The sequence below is a fragment of the Aegilops tauschii genome, chromosome 5 (assembly GCF_002575655.3).
Source record: "Aegilops tauschii subsp. strangulata cultivar AL8/78 chromosome 5, Aet v6.0, whole genome shotgun sequence".
In the NCBI taxonomy this organism is placed as follows: Eukaryota; Viridiplantae; Streptophyta; class Magnoliopsida; order Poales; family Poaceae; genus Aegilops; species Aegilops tauschii.
Window position 1 is genome coordinate 545,367,606 of NC_053039.3, and position 23,131 is coordinate 545,390,736.

Below are 23,131 nucleotides of genomic sequence, written 5' to 3' on the forward strand. Positions count from 1 at the left end.
GTATGGACTGAAATCTTGAGAATGCCTCACATCCTAGAAGGGCGTGGTATCCGCTACGGAAGGGCGCAATGTGAAATAGCAAGGGTTCAGATCTGTAGTTATCGGGTGTGACGAACACAACGTCCAGGGTTACGCGTCCCGAGCAGTGTGCCTCCCTACCGGATATTATACCTCGGAATGTGGTATGACTGCGTTCGATGCGAGACCTGTTGAACTGCATCTTGTCGAGAGTATCCTCATAAATGAGGTTGAGGCCGTTGCCTCCGTCCATTAGCACTTTGGCCAGTTCGAAACCGTCGACAATGGGGTTGAGGACCAGTGCGGCCGGTGCGTGGTTGTTATGGGGGCCTGGCTCATCCTTGTTGTCGAAGGTGATAGGCGTGGCTGCCCATGGCTATGCGGCCGTCACTTGATATATCTGGCTGAGCTCTGGAAGAGCCTTTTTTCTTTTATTGTTTGAGGCAAACGTCTCGTATACCGTAAGGACATTGTGGTCATGTGGTGAAGCCGCAGACTGCTTATCTTGGGGTGTAAGGCCCAAGATTGGCTCGCCATATTTGGCCACTTGTCTTACCACCCAACAGGCTCGAAGTCTGTGGGTTGGGTTCGCGTCTAGCAAGACCGAGTGTATTGGGCGTGGTTATCCAGCAACTCATCTAGTACTGACCTGGGCCTAGTTTTCTTTTCGTTAGGCTTGCGCTCCGGCGACCGATTTGTGTAAGCCCGTTTAAAGAGAGACTTTCCATGATGCGGGGTGGGCGGTGGCCCCATGTTCATCTATTGTGCCCTCCATGTGTTCTCCATGGTGCAATACTTGCGCACCATGTCCGATAGATCGATGAAGCTTTGAATTCGGCGACGAGCGAGGGCGCTCAAGAGGCCCTTGTCCTTGCAGTTGAACTGGAATGCTTTAATTATCTCTTTGTCACAGCAAGGCGCCATCCTGTTCTTCACCTGGAGAAACCTAGCCCAATAATGATGGAGTGTCTCGTTTGGCAGCTGTTTGACATATATGAGATGCCATATGTGCGGGTTCCCCGAATCCGGGGAGTATTCATTATGGTGGGTGGGTGGGAAAATTTCGAGGATTCCCTCCTGCATCGGACCCGAACTGTCCTTAATGGGCGGTTGAGTCATGTCCGGCTCTGACTGTGCAGGACTTGGATCCAGACTGGTATGCGGCTGGATCGGCTCAAGGCCGGATCTTGCAATGGGGATCAAGTCCGGACGTACATCTGGGCCGGTGTCTGACTCCGAAATGGAGACTCGAGTGTACACTGTTTTTAGCTTGTAAGGCTCTGGTCCCTCCTGGGCCTCTTCGACGGTGGTGACGAGGTGCGTGACCGGAGGGGTGTTGATTTCTTGGTTGTCGGATTTAAGCCCAATCCGATCATAGGCCATGGGCCTGATAATGGAGATTCCCATTACGCGGAATAGACTTACCAAGTGGTCTACCGGCTGGGCACATGGGGGTGCCGGACACTCCAGCGGCTCGGCGGGAGATCTTGTGGGCAGTCTATCGAAGTCAGGCTTCAAGGCCAGACTCTGAGCGATACCTGATTCTTGTGAGTCTGCTGGTCCCGGGGTCGATGCCCCTAAACCTGTGAGTCCCTCTATGGGGGTGAAGCCTTCAATCTAGTCGAGGCGATCAGTGGGATTGGCGCGCACTAATATGCCGCCGAAGACGAGGAGATGACCAGGGGCGGGGAAGCCCTCGGTGTGGGTGTGGTCTCTAATGACCAGTTGAGCCATTGATTCTTTTTGTGACCCAATCAGCGGAACTTTCAATGAAAGCACCAATGTCGGTGTCAGAACCGGCAGACCTCGGGGTAGGGGGTCCCGAGCTGTGGATCTAGGATTGATGGGGAACAAGGGGCGACGAACACAATGTTTACCCAGGTTCGGGCCCTCTCGAAGCGGTAATGCCCTACGTCATGCTTGATTATATTAGATGTATAGTATGGTTTACAGAGTAGATCTACCTCGAGATCAACATGAGCTAAACCCTAAGTCGATGAGGTGATGAATGTAGCCCTACCTCTAAAAACTACAACCCCCGGCTTATATAGACACCGATAGGGTTAGGGTTATCGGAGATAGATTACAATAAGGGGGAAAGATATCATGTCTATTCTTGACTTGGAGGACACACCACGGCTTCATAGATCTTCCGTTGCTATGCGGCTTCATCAGTCCGGCCCATATTAATGGGCCAGCGCCTTGAGGACCACCCCTTAATCCGTAACTCCCTCACTCACCATGTGCGAGGACAAGACCTCGGCACTGGAGAAGAAGAAAAGAGCGAGGAAGAGCTCGTCTGCCAGTTTCGCGCCGCCGCCGAGCTGGAATCAGGGAGATTGGCTCCCCTCGGTAGTGACGGAGAAGGAAGTGCTCGACCTTGTCGCCAACGCCTCATTCCCAAGAGCGGATGGCGGCTCCTAAAGTATGGCGAATTTGAGCCCGCGGCCCACCCCAACAAACGGATACTCCTCACTTCCCATATAGATAGAGGCTTTTCCATGCCCCCCATCAAATTTTCCGTGGGTTCTTGAACCATTTCGGAGCTCAACTCCACCATCTTCCTCCCAATGCCATGGTGTATCTGTCTTTCATACATTTCTCATTGCGAGAATTTCATCGGGTGTCAGCCACATTGGGGCCTTTTTAAGCACATCTTCTCTTGCCGCCCCCAAAACATCAAGAGATCCTCTTCGAGAGTAGCACTAAGACTAATATTGTTCATTTGTGTGGTGGGCTAGGTGTTCAAGTCAAGAATGCCAGTACGTTCCCCACCACAAAGTTCCCTAATACTATCAAGTTTTGGCAAAGCACTTGGTTTTATTGCAAAGATATCCCTGCTGCCGATTCTTCACTCGGCTTCCCAGTCTATACGTCCGAGAGAGTTGAACCTCCCCCACCGAATTCCCTTAGAGTCTCCAAAGAAAAGGAAACCTAGTAGAAAACCTGATGTCTGGCTGGTCGGGAGGATTTGAGCCGGTCTGGAAAGAATCGATCTGTTGGAAGCTTTTATAAGTTGGCGCATCCTCGTTTTGTTGGTGTGCTTATCACCGCGAAGGGCGTGTGATTTTATGTCTCACGGCCACACCGCCACCGCGGCCTGAGCTCTACCTCTCGCACGTAGGCACATCGCCACTATTTATTTTCCTAGGTGCCCACGGGGTGAGATGGAGGGGTCAGCAGGCGCCTTGCGGCTCCCGCATATTGACTTGTCAATTGAGTTTTAGCCTAAAGAACTGCCGAATCTAGCTGCATAGCACGCATAGAAATTAGAAAGAAAGAACATATTTAGTATTAAGAGGAGATGAGAAGTATGCCCAAAAGGATAAAAATTAATTGATGGCAGTCTAATGTGCATTGCATGTGAATGCTTACTAGTGGATGCAAAAGAGAAAGAAAATAAAAGGTAAGAAGAGATCTCTAACAAACAAACTATGCAAGATCATTTCTTTGGTGCCAAGATGCGTGCCCCGTGATTTGGTTGGATCTTGTAGAATGCTAAGATGGGATTTGTACATCTTGTATAGCAAGTTAACTTACCGTTATAGCGTATGATTAGGATCAAAACGGAGGAAACAGAGTTGCCTCGTTTCAACGTCAGAATGATGCTCGACGGCTCGTCAATTATGAAGAATAAAATCATTACTGATGATGAAAACTTAGAGCAAGAGATAAGTTAACGTTGCATCTGAATAGAAAACCACTCAAGCCAGCAGAACGAGATTTTATGATAAGTATATAAAATTGCGCATCATCAGAAGATGAAACACATATAAACTCAAGCCAGCAGCACAGCATTTTTCTTTTTCCGAACACACGTCCATTCATTCAAGGCTTTGATAAATTTTTGGGTGAAGGCTACAACAATCAGTAGCCTCCTTACACAAGACCGCTACCAAACGGAAGCAATCAAAATCACCACACATGTTTGCTTTTTATTAAGACTGACACACGCACGAACTAAACTTAACTCATCCCTAATAACATAAAAACGGAGCTAAACTCTCCTAAGATTCAACCCGGACGGACGGCGCGACACCGAGACAAGCTAGTTAGTGCCCTTGCTGATGAGCTCGAGGGCAGTGGCGGTGGTGGGCAGTGCCGGGATGGCTCCCTTCTTGGTGGTGCAGATGGCCCCGCAAGCGTTGGAGAACTGGAGCACCTCCCTCAGCTTGGCCTCGTTCTGACCAATCAGAAAGAAAACAACATCATTAGCAACTACTCACAAGTCATAATGGAATTGAATTCATCAATCAGCTGATAATAATTTAGTTCCTGCTTACGTAGAAGATGGAGTCGTCCTTGGCGACGTTGAGGAGGAGGGATCCAACAAAGGCATCGCTGGCGCCGGTGGTGTCGACGGTGTTAACGGAGTACCCTGGCAGGGAGCCCTTGAAGTCCTTGGTGAAGTACCTGCATCCCTTCTCGCCGTCGGTGACGACGAGCAGCTGGAGGCCGTCGAACCAGAGCGAGAGGACGTTCTTCTCGTCGTGGGCGTCGCCCTGGGTGAGGAAAGCCACCTCCTCGTCGCTCACCTTGATGAAATCGGCCTCCTTCCAGATGCTCATGATGCCGTCGCGTGCGGCCTGGGCGGAGGGCCAGAGCGGGAGGCGCACGTTGGGGTCGTAGGAGCAGAGGATGCCGGCGGACTTGGCGGCGCGCATGGCGGAGACGTGGGCGGAGCGGCAGGGCTCGGTGATGAGCGAGATGGAGCCGTAGTGGAAGATGCGCGTGCGGTGGATGAGGTCCAGGTTGAGCTCGGCTTCGGTGAGGAGCATGTCGGCCGACGGGTTGCGGTAGAACATGAACTCGCGCTCTCCGTTTGACTTGAGGGTGACGAAGGCCAGGGCGGTGCGCGCGTGCTGGTCGAAGAGGCAGCCCTCAGCGTTCACGCCGTTTTGCTTGAGGATCTCCACCAGCATGTGGCCGAATTCGTCATCGCCAAACTGCAAAAGAAACCATCATCGTTCGATTAGAATTTCATATGCCAAACGGCGACGGGCGACGCCCACCTATGGCGGCGGCACCAGCCTTCGGGCATGATCAGATCCGGACGAGAGCACACCATCTCCGATCCTACCAAACGCCAGATCTAACGCGTACGCCCGGCCAGATGGTAAAAGGACAGGGAGAATCATTGTATTTTACGAGGGACGGCGATTGGGACGGCGATTGATTCGTGCGTACCTTGCCAACGAAGACGGAGGACCGCCGAGCTTGGAGACGGCACATGCGACGTTGGCAGGCGCGCCTCCGGGCGCCTTGACGAAGCCTCCGGACTCGGCAAGCGAGACGCCGGCCACGTCCGGCACGAAATCGATCAGCATCTCACCGAAGGAGACCACAAGGCTGGACGCCGCCGCGGCAGCCGCCGGAGCAACAGTATCACCGAGAGGCGCCATCGGAACTGGTGCGGAAGGAATAGATCAAACTCAGGAGGATAGGTGCTGTTGGGTGGATTGGAAGTTGGGAGTCGATCGAGAGGAGGACGGGCTTATAAAGGGTTGTGAGCAGGGTTTTGGCTTGCCGTAGGGGCCGATTATTATCATCGTGCTAGTAGTTATCTTATCCTAGTCCGGTTACAATCCGCTAGTAATCAGTTCCGTTTTGGATAACTCCTCTCTTGTTTTTCTTTTGCAAATAATGATTTGGACAATTATGGCAGCCATGAGTAACTGTTCGGTTCAAGAAGGATTTTGCTTGACTATATAATTATTACCAGCAAAAGAGCCGGTGCGTTGCAACGGGAGAAAAAACATAACACACGTTCTTAACCCAACAACCATCACTCAATAGGTCCATCTCCTTTATTTTTGCGAGACATCATATTTGTGTTGCCGCTTATCCTCCTTCACACCCTCGCCGGCGATGGCCTCGGTGTTCACACAAAACAACAAAAAACGTGTTTGAATATGGTTAATCCTAAGACGTCTCTCTCTCCCTCTCTCCTCCCTCGCCCTCTCTCTCTCCCTCTCTCCTCCCTCGCCCTCTCTCTCTCTCTCTCTCTCTCTCTCTCTCTCGCTTTCTCTCACTCTCGCGATGAGAAATCTGTTGTTTTCCCCTGCGACATTTTTTAGAGGTATGCATGTGTAGTTATCGATGTTTTCTTTTCCCTATATGGTTATAGTGGGGTGTTTATTTGCAATCCGGATCGCCGCCGGTACGAAAGAAAAACGCATATTGCGCTAGATATTATAAGTTTGCTTCCAAAACAATATTTAAAAAATATTTAACAGGTAAAATTAACATCATATTTAGATTCTACACATTTTTCTAAAATTTCATATATAATATGTTAAAATCGAAGTTACGGTTTAAAAGATACGGATAATTTAGAAAATCATTTGTTGGATTTAAATATATTCTAAAATAATATTTAAAAATACTTAATAGGTAAAAATAATCTCATATTCATATTCTACATATTTTTCTAATCAAATTTCATATATAACATGTTCAAATCGGAGTTACGGTTTAAAAGATATGGATGATTTAAAAATATATTTGTTTGACATAAATATGATCCGCGGATGAATTACCTAAAACGTCAGGGTTTTTTCAAAAAACGTAAAATAACGGTTTGGGTGTGACTTAAATCCGGACGGCAGGTTGATTTCAAGAAAACACAGGGACTTTTGTGTAAAATATGAAAAACGATTCGTCTTGACTTAAAACAGGACTGCGGGTTGAATTCTCTGGAGTAGAGGGACTTTTCTCAAAAATGCCTTGACGGACGAAAGAAACCGAATTTGCTTTATTATTAGGTAAAGACTATGTCCTTTAGACTGGCCGACCAATATGACATTACCTTGCTCATCTAACAATTGAATTCCATCTCTATGGAGTCGTCGGCGACTCTGTTGTTGAGCACAACATTTTTATCTTCACATGTACTTGCATTCTTGCAGTTCGGCACATGTTTTGAAGCTTACTTACGTAGTTCATTTTCTAAGAATCTAGCAACATTTTCTCATCAAAATATGTTGCAAACTTTCTTCTTCCTTTTTGGGTAAACTTTCAATCTATTTATCTTCAATCATGACAGTACAACGAACACAAGAATTAATAAAAATTACATCCAGATTCATAGACCACCTAGCGACGACTATAAGCACTGAAGCAAGCCGAAGGCACGCCACCATCATCGCCCCTCCCTCGCCGGAGCCAGGCACAACTTGTTGCATTAGATAGTCGGGAAGTCGTCGTGCTAAGGCCCCATATGACCAACGCACCAGAACAACCGCTGCCGATGAAGAGAAGTTTAGATTGGAAGGATTTAACTTGAAGACACATGAAGAAAGATGAACAAAGACCCGGTCCGAGCGGATCCACCAAAGACAACCACCGACCAAATCCCGCGAGATCCGCCAGAGACACACCTCCACGCGTCTCCAACGATGCTAGACGCACCACCAGGACGGGGGCTAGGTGGGGAGAACCTTACTCCATCTTCAAGAAGCCGCCACCGTCTCTTCTTCCTGAGCAGGACACAAAGTCTAACAAAACTTGAAGAAGCACCTAAGAACGGAGCCCTCCCACCGGCAAGGGCCGGGATCCACCGCGCACCCATGGACCTAAGACCACAAGAGACATGGAAAATCGGTGACGCCGCTGACGGGAGGCAGAAACCTGGCCACCTTTTCTTGAATTGCAACTTTCTTTTTGGACAAGCTGAATCTGAAGTATCATATCCCTAATTAAATTTGAATTTCAAGCAGATACGATAGTTGAAATATTTCCTTAAGAATTATAATGCTGGTATGGGCTCCTCGCAAGGTCAAATTTTCCCTTGGTTGGCCATCCAAGATAGGATTCGGACCGCTGACGGATTGGCCAAGCATGGTTGTCCTAATTGTGGTCTTTCCTCTACGCAAACAGATGCATGAATCCGGCCCCAGCCTTTTCTACAAAATGCCGCTTCACCATTCGCCACAGGAATCTGGTGAACGATTGGCTACACTTGCTGAGCTTTGACACTTCTGACTGGTACCTTGAGAGATCCGTCAATGACTCGTGGGTCAAGCGGTCCAACAACAACATGCCCAACATGAAGGCCATGTCATCTCTTACCATGCTCATGAGTTGGACTATTTGTAACGAGCAGAACACCCGCGTCTTCCATCACAAAAGTGCACCGACGTTAGTCTTGCTCAACAACATCAAGACCGAGGCCAAGCGTTGGACTGCCACAGGTGCAAAAAAAAAAAAAGGGAACCATTGTAGCGGGAGAGTGATTCACTTTGTACTGGGTCCTGTAACGCATTACTCTATTCTCTTCTTAAATAATATACGAGGCAAATCTTTTGCCTCTGTTTTAAAAATAGAATAAAAAATACTAGTCTTTATGTAACCCGTAAAGTGATATGTTGTGGCTAACAGACTATTGATAGACATATTGTTATATCATATTGTTTCGAGAAGAATAACCACTACACCGTGAGTATCACTACTAGGAGAAAGCTTATAAATAGAAATTTAGTAGTAATGCAGGTTACTTGGCCACCGCTACTGCTACTTAGTCATAGCGCTGGGTGCCAACAAGCGCTATACATACCAAAGTAGCAGTAGCGCTGGTTCCCTAGGCAGCGCTATTGCGAAGTTGTCCCATCACCACCGGCAGGGGATACACGTAGTAGTAGCGGTTGGCCGGAACCAGCGCTACAACTAGAGACGTAGCAGTAGCGCTAGTGGGCTGCCCACCGCTACCGCTAAGTTTGCACGGTGCCAGCAGGTGGGCCTAGCTTAGCAGTAGCGCTGGGCCACCAGCCAGCGCTACTGCTAATGCTACCTTATCCTCCCCGACTGGCCTGATCACTCCCTTCCCACAATCTCACCGTCTAACCCTTGCTGCCGCAGTCGCCCGCTGCCGCCATCGCCCGCTGCCGCCGTCGCCCGGTATGTTTCCCTCCCACCCTCTCCTTCCATCCCTCCCTTCTTCCTCCCTCCTTCCGACCCTGCCTCTCCCTCCATCCCTCCCTTCTCCCTCCCTGCTCCCTCTGATCGACCCTCTCTCCCTCCCTGCCCTCTCCCTCTGACCCTCTCCTTCCCTCCGATCCCTCCTGCATTGCATAGATAGATGGATAGACAGATGAATAGATAGATGGATAGATAGATGAATAGATAGATGGTTAGAACTATGGTATTTTTGATATATTGCATAGATAGATGGATAGATAGATGAATAGATAGATGGTTAGAACTATGGTATTTTTGATATATTGCATAGATAGATGGATAGATAGATGAATAGATAGATGGTTAGAACTATGGTATTTTTGATATATTGCATAGATAGACAAATGGATGGATATATTGATAGATGGATGGATGGATATATGTTAGGGCTAGAACTAGGGTGTTTTTAGTAAATGTGTAGGTCTTTTCAATTAGGGTTAGAACTAGGTTTTACAAAATTTTATGGTTAGAACTAGGTTTAGACAAATGGATGGATAGATGGGTAGTACATTTTTTTAGGGTTAGAACTAGGTTTTACAATTTTTTTAGTAAATGTAGGTCTTTTGAATCAGCATAATAAGGTTTAGTTGATAGCTTATAGGGTTTCACTAAGTCCTAAGATGAGGATAATAATGTTTTTGTTTATATTTTGTTTTTGCAGAAAACAAGGAGCCCCTGCATCATCCCCGCCGTCATCCCCATCACAGACCCCCTCCGACCTCGAGGTGAGACCAGCCAAATCCCCATGTCGATGATGATGTAGATGTTTTGATAGATGCAGTAGAGTAGTAGCTAGATGCATAGATGTGACAATTTCCATGGAATAGAAAATTTTCAATGTAGGTCGACGTCTTTCAAATATGATGGAGATTTAGACATGTGATATGTAGTGTTGTGTACTACTAGTGCTTGTCCAAGTGGCCTATGTTTGCAGGGAACACCTCAAAGTGGCCTATGTTTTGCCGGCGTGTTGATTAATTTCCATTCCGCTAAATTTCAGGCACTCGCTATATGTCCTTTTCAGCAAAGGTCATGCCGGATTTTTCCGTGAATTTTGGCATGACTTGTGCTAGAATATGTAGGAAATATCGTGAGTGGCCCGGATTTTCTAGAAAGATAATTAAATGACATTTCTGGTTGACTTTAAGTCTGTCAGGACTCCACCATATATGAGGGAAGAAGAATGCCGACTGTTGTCGTGGTGGTCGTTCTTCCTCTTCTTTCTCGTGATAGACCTTTTGGTATGCACGGGAAGGAAGAGAAGAACGACCATGACCTACGCTCGCAAATGTCAGAGAGGAATCAGTGAGGGAGAGTCTCCACCATATATGAGAGGACGAAGGATCCCGACTGTTGTGGTGTGGGTCGCTTCTCCTTCGTTCCCATGTGCTAGACATTTTGGTGTAATTGCACTCGGGGACGAAGGGAGGAGCGACCATCACCGACGGTCGAATATATACACCACGTGAGCTGAGAGTTTTCAAGAAAAGACTCTACAGGCCGATAGTCAATCTGTGATCAATACTAATGATCTAATTTAGTTTTTGTAGTACGTATATTGAATTTTAGAAGTTTAATCTTTGAATTAGGAACATAGGAAATGTCTGACGACGACGATAGGATCTCGAAGTGCGACTACTGCAGCGACGACCGGGGTCGGTGCGACAGGCCTCACCTGGTAGACGGTCGGCGCTTCAGTATTAAGCTTGACGAGACCTTCGATGTTGAAACTGTATGCAACGACGACAAGTCTTTTTTCGTAATTAAGCATGACTTCTGCTTCTTCAACATGTAATTTCTGTCTTTTACAATTTGACTAGCTTATCCCATGCCATGCAAGATGCTATATCTTGGAGAAGCTGAATTTCAAAGATCATGAGAATATGGAGATAAAGATAGTTCACCTCAGGACCCATCATGGATATACCTTTGCTGTAAAGCTATATAATTCGGAGAGCGTATCCCATTTTGGTTGCTCGAATTGGGAAGATCTGTGCAAGGCGTATGATTTTCAGGAGGGTATGCATGTCACCTTCGATCTTGGTGATCCTGAGGATGACATCGACGAAGAGAATATGGACATTTGGGTCATTGTTGATACGCTTCCACTTTTACCTCTATGTGAGTTTATCAAACATATTTATTAAGTAATTTATATTGTGTATGTCAAAATAGTTGACAGTTTATTTTCATTCTTCAAAAAATGTACGGAAGATGGTAGACACAACCTACTACACCGATGGCGCTGAATTAACTTATGAGGAGAAAGATCATCTTATCTCATTTATTATTGATGTTGAGAATTACAATATCAATTATGAAACTCCTGCACATTATGGTCAATACGTGCCACTAGTGCACGTGTTGAACTACGGTAACATCCAGGAGATGGCATGGTAAGATTTTTTTACTATTACGACATCCGTGCATCTTTTGCATATATTCTTCTAAAGCTAAACTACATTGCTAACTACGATGTTATAATTATGTTTTTCAATAGAAAATCCTGAAGGATTGTGTGCCTGATCTGATGTTTCTGAAATGTCGCCTTGATGTTATTAGCTTACGGCCAAGTCCGCCTAGGCTTTACCGCTGTTCATACCGGATTTCTAAAACCGATGAAGACATGACAATCAAAGAATGGAAAAATGTATGAACAATCATAGGGAGCTACTTGGAAGCAAGATTGTGCGAAGTGCAAGAATTGAAGACAGGATAATCGCCATGTCAATAATGGAGCGTCAGGGCCTATCTTGTTTTATACTATTTTATCTTAGAGAGGGTAGTAGGTCCTAGCTAATACTTATGATCATGTGCTAAGAACAATTAAGTAGGGTTGGTTAGATGACTAAGATGACAATGAGTATGACTTGTTATTATGATAATGAGTAGAAGTTGTATGATGATGAGTATGACTTTTTATTATTAACGAGTAGAAGTTGTTAGATGACTATGATGATGATAAGTAGGACTTGTTATTAGGATAACAATGATGAGTTATATATTCTTATGTTGATGCATGATGCTAAGTTGTTATATGAGCATGATGAGTTATTATGTATATATTTCAGTGGGTGAAATGAACATGGATTAGATTCAAGTCGAGGCAACATGGTGCTGATAGAAAGTACTACTAATCCAAACTAATAACTCGACTTGAATCTAATCCACCATGTTGCCTCCACTTGAATCTAATCCACGTTCATTTCACCCACTGATATATATATAATAACTCATTATGGTCATAAAATTATATGATGAAACTACTGTATATAAAACCTATACAAATACAGCACCAATAAGCTGCAGGAAAAAAATACAGGAAAATTTAGCAATAGCGATGTTCATAAGAAACGGTACTGCTATTTATGGTTAGCAGTAGCGCTGTTTACATGGCGCGCTACTGCAAAGTAGGTATATCAGTAGAGCTGGACAACCATCACTACTGCTACTAGTTAGCTGTAGCGCCTTAGTGGTAGCGCTTGTACCAGCGCTACTGACAGGGGCGGACCTAGACTGAAAATTACTCGGTGTCCACATAGAAGAACATATGCCTACACGTCAAACAATCAATGGCCTACACGCTAAATCAATGGATTATATTAAGCAAGTGCAAATTGGACCCGGTGCCAGTGACACTGGCAAGCTGTACATAGCTCCGCCCCTGGCTACTGATAGCTCTAATTCCAGCGCTACTGGTGGGGTTATCCCTAGTAGTGTATATTGCACATCTTATTCTAGAAATTGCTCTATATGGGCCCTTTGCGTTTCCGTCACTAGTGCAAAAATAGCCTACTAGTGGCGTTTGAAAAATGTTGTTAGTGGTGCACATCTATCATGCCGCTAATATCACGCCAGTGATAACATATGTACTAGTGGCGCTGGTTACTAGTAGTGTGCCTTAGGTTCAGCATGCTACTAGTATGTTACTGAGGAAATATTTCAACCATCATATCTGCCTGAAAATAGAAGTCGAAACAGGCTATTCTTGAAGACTCTATAATCATAACAAGAAAATGACTTTACTACAACAAGAGAGCAAGTTCTGCATTATTCAAACCAATCTAATCGTGGACTATCTCCTAGAAGCACTTTTTTAATGCCTTTAAGCTAGACATGATTATTTGACGTTGTTCACCAGAAAACTTGGATCATAATTATTGTTAGGCACAATAGTGAGCATCAAAGAGAATACACACTTAAATCTAACCCACCTCATATGCATAGGAATTTTATAAGCAAATATTTCACCGAAGCAAGTAGAAACTAACATATAAAGGTAAAACAAGTGCAACTTAAAAAAATCATCATGAAGAGAAGAAAAATGATACTATTGAGACATCTTTAACCATTCCTCCCTCTCTCATAATATTTTTCATTAGAATCATGAACAAAATCTTTAATATATCTATCACATAAATCACTCTTTTCATGATCCACATGCATAAATTTTGCTACTCTCCACATAAGTAAAAGCCTTCTTATTTTGGTAATAGTGGGAGAAATTCAGAAAAATAACTATAATGTGGCACTTTAACTTTATAAACCATTTGCACATTAAGTGTAGTATTCATTGGGAAGTATTTCTCTTCATAACTATGACAAGTTTCATAAGGATGATTATCACTATACTTTATAAAATAGATGTCATCATAATAATCATCATATTTAGCAACTTTATTCTGGCTAAAAACAACAAAAATTCATTTATGTGCATGTATTTATCTTTTTTTATCTTTCACATACAAACATGTATATTGATAAAACTTTGTACAAATATACTACACATCTATTATACATGTAAAAAATTAATTAAAAAATAGGTCATAAAAATTAACATTTTCAAACTTGAAAAAGCGGGCTCGTAGTTCTGGTGCTCCAAAGTGAATTTCCACTATAGATACATGTTCTATTCTTTTATTTAATTACTGAGATAGCTTAGCCATGCTATTAGATATAGTTAGGGCTTTTCCAAGGCGAAAGCCCAAATAATGACCCCCCCTCTATTTGTCAATCCACGGATACCCGACCGATGCCCGATCACCTAATAATCCCCTATATATTTGCCCTTCCCCCTCTTTTTTCGACAAGTCAAATTTCATCAGTTTCATCCTAAAAAATCCATGGTCTGCCATTCATCACTCGCTCCTAGTTCCTAGGGAACCCTAACTAGATAGAGAACAAATTATCCCTAATAGCACGAAAATCCACCTCCTATGCAAGATTCCAGTTATCCAGGCCAATCGCACAAATGTCCATGACTAAGGGTCCTCTCGGCGTGCACCCTAGTGAGTGCCGTGAATTGGGCGTCCTCCTGCAACTCATCAAATCTTCGTCCAATATGACATCTTCCTCGTCATTTCGAAGGCTAAGTAATCTCAACTTGTCCTTGATCCCATTTGTCTAGGTCTTGCTTTCCTCATCACTTTGTGCCATATTCTCTGCATGTTTGATCATGTTGGCTACCTCGAGTCGCTCATCCCTCAACCTCTGGTCCCCTCGTAGATCCCTTTCTGACCACCAATCACTCATGATGTCGAAGAGTTGTCGCTGGCTATATCGTCTCCATTCGTCCCTGCTAGATTTCACATTGATCCCGAGCACAAGGTCACCTCTTATACTAGGTGATCGGCAAGGATAAGTGGTGTGTCGGTGTACAAAAGTAGGGGCACACCTTTGTACCCCTTTACTTGTGCACGGGAAGTCAGAGCCGCGCGCCACGGCCACCCTAAGCAAGGCAGAGGAAGGGAGCCGGAGAGAAGCCGGAGCACAAGATGGCCAAGGCAATGCCAAGACCAAAGATACCAAAGGGCGAGAGGGCGAGGTGGACTCCCCCGGCAAGGCCCTTGCCGGGGCATACTCCGTGGCCCCGGCAAGAGCCTTGCCGGGGCAACTTGCCCGATGCTAACAGAGCGAGCCACCCTAGAGCCCACGGGTTCCAACTCAACCAACCATATTGGAACTAGGGCTCGGGAGGCACCTCCGTGATAGCATGCAGATCTTTGTCAAAACCATAGAGATATAAGATTAGATGAGAACCAGAAGACGGCGACCCTCGGCTGGATCCTTGCCGAGGAGATCCACAAGACCCCCGGCAAGCGCTTTGCCGGAGACGACTGCAACGCCACGGCAAGACCCTTGCCGGGGCCCCGGCAAGGCCCTTGCCGAGGGTGTCAGCGGGGTCACAGCCAGGCCCGCATTGACCAAGACTCCACCGCCATTTCAAAGCAGCTGCTAGCTCAACCAGCTGGGCAGGCACCTGCGTGGCGACGGGCAGCCTCTACACCAACTCCACAAGCACCTGCGTGGTGGCATGTAGATCTTCATGAAGACCCTACCACCACGCCACCTCAGCTGCCTGCCTGCCTACATGGCGCTGCATGCATCGCTGGCCAGGGCGCGTGTCAAAGCAAAGAGGAGCGGCGACGGATGGGACGGGTCTCGTTCCCGTCCCCGATAAAGCTAAGGGACACCTAAGCCGCACATTAAATGCGTCTTGTCCTGTAATACGGGCGATAAGCTCATAGTACTGTAGGCCTTTCCACCTCCTGTGTGCCACTGTGGCAGCCCCTTTCGACTATTAAAGGAGGCCCATAGCATACTGGAGGGGGATTCGGCTCTTTTGAACTATGCATCCACCATAACTAGTTCGGGAGCTCAAGAACTCTCTCAAATACATACCAAAGCAGGACTAGGGTTTTACGCATCCTCGCGGCCCGAACCTGGGTAAACGATCCTTGTGCTGACTGTTAATCCTGCTCTTCTCACAACCCCGCGCCCCGACAACCGTAGTAGGGATTCTTGTGAACCCATAGGTGTAGTTTCCCACCAACATCTTTGGCGCGCCAGGTAGGGGGCGCAATTGTGAGAATATGGTCTAGTAGTTAGCCTAGCAGTTCTTCATCACAATGGCTCCCAAGAAGAAGACGATCACAGCGATCGGCGCGTCGGGAGCCGAGCAGCCCGCATCAGTGCGGGCGAGCAGCGGGCCGGTCGCGGACAGAACCCGAGCCGCGGCCCGCGAGCACCAGCATCGCTCTGGCAGTCAGAGCCTGGCGAGCGGCGTCGTTCGTGCGCCAGGCGACGGTTCGCATGCCGCCAAATCCAAAGACGGAGCTAGGCCCCCCGCAGGCGGCGCGGGGCCCTCCAGGAGTGTCGTTGTGCCACCCACGGGTGGCGCAGCAACCTCCAAGACGCCCATGCCGGCGCCCACAGCGCGCTCTTCCCAAGGTACGCGCGACGAGCAGCGCCACCGCGCTGGAGACCCCGGACACCGCCGTGGGAAGAGCCCTGTGCATCGTCCGCGGGACGAAGGAGTCCAGCATGCTCGTCGAAGTGCTGGCGAAAATGGCACGCAGCCGCTGGGCCGTGGTAGATCTCCTTCTAACATAGTTGGAAGTTGAAGCGTGCCACGATCCACACAGCTGTCACCACCACCCACGCCAGCGGAAGCTTTGGCGCATGCTGCTGCTCCTCGACTTCCCTCCTGCTGCGAAGAAGCTCGACGATTGGAGAGCCACCATCCGGAGCCTCGTCGCTGTCGCCAATAAAGATGATCCGCGACCGGCGGGGCCTTCGGGCCGGCGCTCCGTCGAACCACCGCATGCCAGCGGTGGAGGGGCCAGGGGTGCGGCGGCCACGGTGCACTCTCCTCCTCCACGCCAGCCACCGCGGGTGTCGGTTCGTCGCGATGACGCTTGTGATAATATTTCCATAGCGTCGTCCGACCCACGGACCCACCGCGACCAACACCAAGTTCTTCGAGAACGAGCCCACAAAGATGCTCAAACCACTATCGAGCGCCGGCGCGATACACGCAACCAGTCGACAAGCGGGCGGGACCCGCTATGGACCACCCAGCACCGGGGGGCTCCGGCGGCCTACCGTACGAGGTGGGCTGCCCAGCCTTTACCCGTGAGCTGCGGCAGTCCTAGTGGCCGTCCCACCGCATGTTCAAGCCCGACGTCGGCGAGAAGTACATTGGCAAGACCCATCCGTCAGAGTTACTCAGCATCTACACCATCGCGATGCAGGCTGCCGGAGCTCGCGACGACAAGGTGCTTGACAATTACTTCCCGTTGGCACTGAAGGCCAATGTCATGTCTTGGTTGATGCACCTGCCGGTGGATTCCATTTCTTCTTGGTCAGATCTGTGCCATGAGTTCGTTGGCGCCTTCACTGGAGGCCACCAAGCTCATGGCTAGGCCAGTGATCTGCATATCATTCCCCAGAAGGAAGGGGAAACCCTGCGCAAGTACATCCAGAGGTTCAGCCGGGTGCAGTACAACATCCCCGATGTTCATCCCGCCGCCGTGATCAGCGCGTTCCATCAGAGCGTGCGCAACCGCAAGATGCGTGAAGAGCTGGAGATGAACAAGGTTAAGGATGTGGCCGAACTTTATGTTCTGGCCGATAGGTGCGCCCGGGCTGAAGAGGGAAGGAAGTACCCCGACGAAGACGCCGGCGCGGAAACGGACTCCACTGATGAAGACACCGCCGCCCCGACGAAGAAGGGCCGGCGTCGCAACAGGAAATGCAAGGGCAAGACTGTGCTTGTTGTCGAGGGATCTGACAGCACCGGTGCTGCCAAGAAGGCCAAGGCAGATGACCCCGCAAGGAGATTGTCGGGTGCGCCACCTGCCGGGCCTTGGCGGCTGCCGACAAGCCAGGAGGCTTCGATAAGCAGTACTGCAAGATCCACCGCACCAAGGGCCACGACCTCCAGAACTGCCGACAAGTCGAGCTGCTTGCTGAGAAGCAAAAGGCCGAGTATGAGAGGCGGGACAAGAAGAAGGGTCAGGACGGTGACGAGGGAACCAGCAAGAAGCGTGGTGGCCAAGGAGGCCGCCGCGGCAAGGATAACCAGCAAGAGAGGCCCGCTCGGGGCCGCGACAAGAAGCAAGAATATGATGATCATGACAAAGACGACGAGTCCGGCGAGCAAGAGTTCCAGAAGGCTACAGAGGCGATGTGCGTCGATGGTGGCGCCTCGCTGCATACTTCTCACTGCCAGCTCAAACAGTGGGCGCGTGAGATTACAGCGGTGGAGCCCTCGTTCGACGCTCAGAAGCCGCTGAAGTGGTCCAGCACCCCCCTCATCTTTGACCCCGACCTCAGTTTGCCCTTGTTGGTTTCACCAATGATACGCAACCTCAAGGTGAACAATATGCTGGTTGACGGCGGGGCCGGTCTGAACTTGATATCACCCGTTTTGATCAAAAGGCTACAAATCCCTGATGGAGAACTTGAAGAAACGGGCACGTTTCAAGGGGTCAACCTGGGGAGGAGCCAGCCGAAGGGGAAGGTCACACTGCCCGTGACGTTTGGAGGAGAGTTGAACTACAGGACGGAGAGAATCGTCTTCGATGTGGCCGAGATCCCCTTGCCCTACAACGGGATCCTTGGCCGCCCGACACAAGCCAAGTTCGTGGCGGCGTCACACTACGCCTACAACATGCTGAAGATGCCCGGGCCATTGACCATCATCTCCGTCCCCTCCGACAAGATGGACGCGCTGATTTGCGCTGACCAACTCTACCGGGAAGCAGTTGCAGCAGCTGCCGCCAAGGCACTTGCTCCTGCCACCGAAGCCCCGGGAGGGAAGAAGAAGCCCGGCAAGACCTCTCGCACCCACTTCGGCAAGCGCACCTCTTCGGAGTGTTGTGCCACCGTCGAGGACGTGCCAGAGAGCTCCACCGGCAAGAGCAAGAAATCTAGAGCTGAGCCACCGCAGACCAAGAAGGTGTCCGTTAGGGAGCATGGCACGGGAGGGGCTTTCACTATAAGCTCCACCCTCGACAGCAAATAGGAAGGCGCGCTCATCACCTTCCTGCAGGCGAATGTCAACGTGTTTGCATGGAAAGCATCCGACATCCCCGGTGTTCCCAGGGAGGTGATTGAGCACCACCTAGCTGTCTGTCCTCATGCGCGGCCCATCAAGCAGAAGGTCAGGAAGCAGGCTCTGGAAAGGCAGGAGTTCATCACAGAGGAGATCAGGAAGTTAGAAGCAACAGGTTTGGTGAGAGGAGTGCTCCATCCGACGTGGTTGGCCAATCCGGTAGTGGTGACGGTGTCCTGGACTAGGGGGTACTCACCACGTCGTCTCCCGACCAGCTGGATCGGGCCGAGGACCCCCATGGCGGTTCACTATTGGGCCAGTTCGGACAGCCCATGCCGCATACAAGGAGGTTTCCACAAGACTTGGCGCCCAAGACAAGGACTCCTCTAAACCCTAGGCCTACGGTGCATATATAAACCGAGGCCAGGCTAGTCAATAGACAATCTCACATTCATTACTACAATCTCGTGGTAGATACATATACTCTATACTACACCCATATAAATACAATCAAAAGCAGCATGTAGGGTATTATCTCATCAAGAGAGCCCGAAGGAGGGTAAAACCCCGTGTCCATGTTACCATCGCTCCCAGACACCTAGCTTAGGACCCCTACTACGAGATACGCCGGATACTGAACCGACAAGTGGTGCGCAAGGCGAATGGGAAGTGGAGGCTGTGTATTGACTACACAGATATCAATAAGGCTTGTCCCAAGGACCCCTTCCCGTTGCCGCGCATCGACCAGATTGTTGACTCCACGGCTGGGTGTGATCTGTTGTCATTCCTCGATGCCTACTCAGGCTACCACCAGATCTTCATGACAAGAGAAGATGAAGAGAAGACATCATTCATCACCCCATATGGTACGTATTGCTTTTTAAGGATGCCTTTCGGGTTGAAGAGTGCTGGCTCGACGTTTGCAAGAGCGGTCCAAATTGGTTTTGAACCCCAGCTCCATAGAAATATGGAAGCCTACATGGATGACATAGTGGTCAAAACCAAGGACAGGGCAACTCTTGTACAAGACTTAGAAGATACGTTTGCCAACCTGCGCAAGATCAACCTCAAGCTGAACCCTGAGAAGTGTGTCTTCGGCGTTCCATCCGGCAAACTTCTTGAGTTCTTCGTGTCGCAGCGTGGGATCGAGGCAAACCCAGACAAGATCAAGGCTATCGAGCAGATTGAGGCGCCTAAGCGGATCAAGGATGTGCGTCGACTCACTGGCTATGTTGCCGCCATGAGCCGATTCATCTTCAAGTCCGCCGAGCGCGCCCTTCCTTTTTTCAAGATCTTGAAGAAGGCGGGCCCAATGGAGTGGACCCAGAGGCCGAAGCGGTGTTGCAAGACCTAAAGAGATAACTTTCCTCCATGCCAATACTAGTTGCGCCTAAACCACAAGAGCCGTTGCTGCTGTATCTAGCGGCAACGAACCAAGTGGTCAGCGCCGCACTGGTGGCACAGAGAGAGGTCGACGAGGAGGCAGTGGCGCCGGCAGGACCGGCGGATGGCAAGCCAGAGATTCCCCTGGCAGGGCCTGGTGCCGGCAAGGCAAGGCCCCCGGTAGAATCTGACGCCATCGGGGCGGTGCCCGCACAGTCAAGTGAAATGGTGCAGAAGAAGATGATGCAGCACCCGGTTTACTTTGTCAGCTCCCTCTTGCAGGGGGCTTGGTCGAGGTACTCCGGTGTGCAGAAATTGCTCTTCGGCCTCCTTATGGCCTCGAGGAAGCTGCGTCCTTATGCCACCTGTTATTGATGTTCAAATGGATGATGTGGAAGTGCTAGTTAATAATGATCTAGCTATTGTCCCATATGTGCCTCCTGTCTGCTCTGCACCAACTGTGGAGATCCCCCTGCCTGTGGTGCCATTCGGTCCACCTTTGCCGCCAGAAATGATTTGGAAGCGGGCTTTTGAACGTTGCTCTCTGTGGGAGTAATGGCTACTATACCAAATCCAAGGGAATTGCACATGACACTTAAAAGATCATGGGATGATGCCTTTCAACTGGATTTCCCAATACCACTTGAAATAATGCATGAAGTACTAATGAGTTCTAATGATATTTCGGCTGCATGTTCCATTAGACCAGTGGCACGAGCTCTTTTCACTGAACCTGAAGATGTTCAGATGGTTCCTCCTACACAGACTACTTCTGATGAGCAGTTCTCTTTCTCAGCACAGCAGACTCGCAAGAATACTAGGAGGAAGAAAGCTCTAGTTCCTGTGGTAGACACCAGTGTGAGAAGATGCATGCGTGGCTCCATTTTGAGGGATGGTTTTAAACCAATACTGCAGGAATTGCCTATGGTGCAGCCCATAAAGAAGAGGCCTAGGTCCAAACCTTTGGGTGAGGCAATTCACACGGATATACCTGCAAATGACATGGAAGATGTACCATAGGCTAGCCAGGTTCCACCTGAAACCCCTATCAAGGTGCTCCAACTGATGGGTACAGAACTGGAGATTGCTCCAGAGAAGATCTCAGTGGAAATGATTATGGCAGATCCGATGGTGCAGCCTTCCTCATCAGCTTCTAATGCATAAATCTTATGCTCTGGATTGGGTGTGGCAAGCCCTCAAATTTGCTAGTTATCTTAGGTGTTCTACTTTATTTTCAAGAATTGTAAGCTATGAACTGCACTTGCTTTTGTGTGACCTTTGGTGTAGCACACTATGTGTCTACATAGAGCTACCTTCTGCTTATATGTTTATTTATGGATAGTAATCGTATTAGCAATAGAAACTGGCGTGTGCTTTGCTGGAATGTGAAAGGTCTAAACTCTAATGATTGTCAGCGTGCAGTTAGACTGAAAATCAAATAAAGCCAATGCTCAGTGGTATGTCTCCAGGAAACTAAAATGCAACACATTGATCATCGTGTAATCAGATCCTTCTCTCCGAAGCGATTTGATACATTTGCTTTTTGCCCCTCAGTGGGTGCATCAGGTGCTATTGTGCTTCTGTGGAATTCAGCAATGTTTTCTGGCATTTTGATTGAAACCAAAAAGTTTGCTATTGTCATTAAATTCACATATGTACATAATGGTGAATCTTGGACTCTTGTATCTGTCTATGAGCCATGTACTGGAAGAGATAGAGATGATTTCGTAGGTTGGCTGTACAATCTCCAAATCCCAGAGGAAGAAAACTGGCTTTTGTTAGGTGATTTCAATTTTTTCACATATACCACTAAAAGAAATATGCCTGGGGGACCCTAATGATATGTTCATTTTCAATGACATAATTGGACATTTGGTGCTGTTTGAGCTTCCAATTAAAGGGAGAAAATTTACCTGGTCTAATATGCAAGACACTCTCTCTTCTGGAACAATTGGATTGGTTTTTCACCACTGCAACTTGGACAACTTTGTACCCTGCTACACAAGTTCTTCCTCTGGCAAAAACTGCCTCGGATCATGTGCCATGTGTAGTGGTCATAAGCACCAACATACCAAAATGTAATTTATTTAGTTTTGAGAATTACTGGGTGTAACTTGAAGGTTTTATGGAGTGTGTGCAGAAGTCTTGGAAGAAATGTTCTCGCAAGGCACACATCACAGCTGTAATTGCAGATAAGCTCAAGACCCTTAGGCAAGACCTCAAGAAATGGCAGACGGGCCTCTCAAAAATGAAAAGTTTAATTCAGAAGTGCACAAGGGTCATTTTTTTGCTGGATGAGCATGAGGAATTAAGACCCTTATTTAGGCCCGAGTTTAACTTCAGAAAGCTTATTAAGTTGCATATGAAGAAATTGCTACATCTTCAATATCTTTACTGGAGGAAAAGATGCACCATCAGGTCCATAAAGGTGTGGGAGGAAAACACTAAATTCTTCCATGCCATGGCTACAGAAAGATATAGGAGGAATTCAGTGGCTTCTCTCAGATTAGAGGATGGAACTGTCACCAATGATCACCTTTTGATTGCAGGGCCTTTTTGGTCTGCTTTTAAGAACAAAATGGGGACTGCTAGAGGAATTAATATGTCTTTGGATTTTGCAGCTTTGATCAAACCCGTGGAGGGACTTGATATTTTGGTCAAGCCTCCCGAGAAGGAGGAAATGGATTTAACTGTGAAGAGGATGCCTATTGATAGAGCTCCTGGCCCTGATGGTTTTAATGGCCTTTTTTCAAGAAGTGCTGGCCAATTATTTGTCAGGATTTCTATGAGTTAGCCAAGGCCTTTCATGATGGGACAACTAAGCTGGAGAACATTAATGAATCTTACATAACTCTCATACCAAAAGTGGCTGTCCCTGAAACTGTTAATGATTTTAGACCTATATTTCTTACCAATATGGGGCTGAAATTCATTTCC

At 48.0% G+C, this 23,131-nt stretch overlaps 1 pseudogene; it reads right to left on the minus strand.

Moving 5' to 3' along the window:
- Window positions 1-3,853: 3,853 nt before the first annotated feature.
- On the minus strand, window positions 3,854-5,449 carry LOC109759433 (fructokinase-2-like; annotated as a pseudogene).
- Window positions 5,450-23,131: the final 17,682 nt, after the last annotated feature.